Raw genomic sequence first — 3550 nt, 5'->3', positions numbered from 1 at the left:
TGCACGCATGAATCGTTTGCCCAGGCCCTAATTCGAAAAAAAAAAAAGAAATCGAGTATGGGATGCCAATTAAATTAGGTTTGGCGCGCACTAAGTGCAATAAAGAGTGAGTAACCTAAAATTAGGGCCTGGAACCCAGGCTAGGAACGGGACTGAACGTTAGGATTTTCACCCCATGGCCTATTGGATAACGAAGGACTTAAAAAGCTTGATCCATCAAAACACCAATCTTTTTCGGAAAGCAAGGCGATCTGGATCGCAGTATCACTGGACACACTATAAAGTCAAACGTAATGCTGTTAAATAAGCCATTAAAAGGTCTTGTAAAAACTATGTGAATAATTTATTTAAATCAAATGACAATAAGAAACGTTTCTGGGCTTTTGTTAAAGAGAAACGGGCGTCTAGTTTGCCCAAAACATTTAATAGCCGTGCAATAAGATTAAATATTCTGATTTTAATGACATTGCCAATGGTTTTAATACTTATTTTACCTCTGTTTTTAACCCATCCAATTTTAATTTTAATTTTAATGACCCACCAAAGAATACCCTTCCAGTACCAGCTCTCTCTGATATAGAATTTGTGCCTGATGATGTGACCAAAGCCATTTCTAATCTGAAACCAAATTCTGCACCTGGCCCAGATAAAATTACTCCTAAGCTCTTAAAATCAATTTTAAGCACTGTATGTCTTCCACTTTGGATTCTTTTTCGGAGGTCACTCATTTCAGGAGAGCTGCCTACTGAATGGAAAATAACGAACGTTACCCCGGTCCAAAAATCTGGTGATAAAATTAATGTAAAACAAAATCGAGCCGTTGCTCTCACATGTAGTTTGTAAGTTAATAGAAAAACATAATGGTGTTATACAATTAACTAATGTTGTCTATGAATGGTCCCGTCTCCTTGACGAACGGAATCCTCGTGTTATTGATGCTCTATTTCTTGATATGAGTAAAGCATTTGATAAAATGCCCCACGAATTGTTGCACAAGCTTGCTGTTCATTTTAATATTCAGTGTAATGTCTGAAAATGAATATCATCATTTTTAAGTAATAGGTACCAACGTGTCTGTTTTAATGATACAATATCATCTTCTTTGCCTGTCACCTCCGGTGTACCCCAGGGTAGTTGGGCCGGTCCTTTTAAACTTTGTGTAAATGACATTAGTTTCAACGTTTTATCTCATTGTGATTTATTCGCTTACGATGTACTTATTTTTAGACAAATGTTGTGCAATAATGACGCTACCATCTTTCAGAGAGATATTGATCAACTTTGCTACTGGGCTTCTTTGGCTTTTTAAATTCAAATAAAACCAAAGTTATGCACATCGCTAGGAAGCGTGAATTTGAAAAGGCTACCTACTTGCTCAATGGTAATGAAATCGAATCCGTAAAAAGTCAAAAGTACCGAGGTGTGCACCTTGATCAGCTCTTTTGAGATGTTCACATTTCGCACGTTGGGTCTAAATTGAACAGACTCCTTGGCATAATCCTTTCCCATGCTAGAAATAGTTCACCTGAAGCCATCTCTTGTTTGTACAAAGCTTTGATCTTGCATATCATTGAGTATGGTCTCCCTGCTTGGGGTCCTGTTTACGCCAAACATGCTGAACGTCTTGAAAAAATTCAATGACGTGCTTTTAGGCGTATTCTTAAAGTCGGCTGGGTGGCATTACCTTTTGAGGTAAGGCTCAAGCAGTTAAGCTGGCTCTTTTATTTTTCGTTGTTTGTATAATCTTAATTACTGTTACAGTGCTGTTGATAATCTTGCAATTAATCCTGGTTACCCTGATTCTCTCATTTTCAAACATCCATACGCTCCAACTAATTGTCTTAAATTCTCTGCTATCTATCGTTTCCCTGTTCTCTGGCCCTCACTTCCTTCTGAACTTAAAGATTCTGCATTCCTTTCTCTAGGTTTTCTTAAGCACGGCGGTTTCATACGCACTATATTGAGACAATAAGTTTTTTCAACGCGCCTTTCATATATTTACGCACCGCAAGCCTCGAACGAATACATGTCGCGATTGGGATCGTGCGAGCCTAGCGGAACTGCATTTTTTGGTTCATAGTAGAATTGTGCTAAAAATAATATATGAGTATAATATCCCCCCATTCATGTTCTGTTTATTATATCAGCTACTAAACAAAATTTTTGCAATGCATGAATTTATATAAAAATCATGAATTTTAACGAGAAAAGTAAGGCCGGTCTACAGTAAAAATGTAAACAAACAACGCCCTAACTCCGTAAATGTTAATATCGCTAAACATGCTCGTAATTATCGTCGTTTTACAAAATTGTGCAATTTTTCTGGATGTTATCGTTGGTCGAACAATCAGTGTCTGTTCTTGTATTCTGTGAAATATTGGCCTGACAACTTCTTCTGATTTTAAAAAATTTTCGATTGAAAACAGCAAATATTTTGGCTTTACTAGGCGTTCTTGACAACTTCACAGGCTAATACGCGCAATTTTACGCGTTGTTTATACATGCGCTAGGCCTAGATTGAGGCCTAGATTTTATTGGGGTTTTGAATAGGCTTTGTTTGCTGCATTAATGTTGTTAAATGTTAAAATAATAATTGTATAATATATATATTATTTTTATTCAGCTAATATATGATAAATACAGGCTTGCATTGAAGAACGTTTTATACTTTGATGGCAATAATTAGGATGGCTCTAAAATAAAGAAAATTTAAAATATAAATAAATGTAAACAATGATCCAATATTCATCTGTAAAAATAGCCAGTATCATTTACAATCATCATTCTTCTTACACCTCAGTTTATAAATAGACACAAACATTATGTTCTACATGTTATATTTTTAATGAACAAAATAAACCTTTAAAAAATACAAGAATCCAAATTAAACAGGTTCACTTATTAATCTCAGATACAGATAGAATAATACATGCTCAGAGTTTAGGGATTCAATACTTTGATATTAATTATGTCATCATCCAAATTAAAGGTATGCAATCAGGTTAATACTGACAGTTATGTTTGTACAAATTGCTATTGCACTTTATAAGTAGAAAATTCAATATATTCACACTATATTATAGTACTGCACAACAAAATATGTTATTGCACTTTGTGTTAATATGTGCAGTAATTAGTGTGTAAATTTTTTTTTCACAAAAAGGGTATGGAGTTTTGAACAATCTGTTCTCAATAGTAAGTTGATTCAGAGAAAATATAAATTTCCCATCATCTGAAAGTCCCAGGTCTCTTCAAAAATACAAACAAGAATGCTAAACATAACTGTCTGTAACAGCAGGGATGCAGAGACAAAATGACGAGTCCACCTGTTTACATGTAGCTTGCATATCGATTAAAACATATCTGACCATAGTATCTGATTTACATCCTGCGTCGTAACAATTAAAGATGCTGAAAAGATAAATATAAATATATCTTAATTGGGCAATACATAACAATATAATTCATTCTAGGCAATGGAAAGTAAAAAAATTTAAGTGTTAATTATATTGTGCACTCACTTTTCCCTTGGTTTCGATGTGGTACAAAG

General features: G+C 34.6%; 1 long non-coding RNA gene across 1 annotated transcript in view; it reads right to left on the bottom strand.

Moving 5' to 3' along the window:
* Positions 1–2570: 2570 nt before the first annotated feature.
* Positions 2571–3550, bottom strand: part of LOC117100253 — a 7041-nt gene continuing 6061 nt past the window's right edge. The window contains exon 3 of the long non-coding RNA XR_004444105.1: positions 2571–3411. This is a non-coding gene — a long non-coding RNA (uncharacterized LOC117100253). The remainder of the gene's footprint in view (positions 3412–3550) is intronic.

The sequence above is a fragment of the Anneissia japonica genome, unplaced genomic scaffold (genome assembly GCF_011630105.1).
Source record: "Anneissia japonica isolate Jap-2015-1 unplaced genomic scaffold, ASM1163010v1 scaffold6788_len1366326_cov149, whole genome shotgun sequence".
NCBI classification, from domain to species: domain Eukaryota; kingdom Metazoa; phylum Echinodermata; class Crinoidea; order Comatulida; family Comatulidae; genus Anneissia; species Anneissia japonica.
The sequence above is the reverse complement of the archived record's forward strand: the minus strand, read 5'-3'. Positions and strand labels throughout refer to the sequence as shown.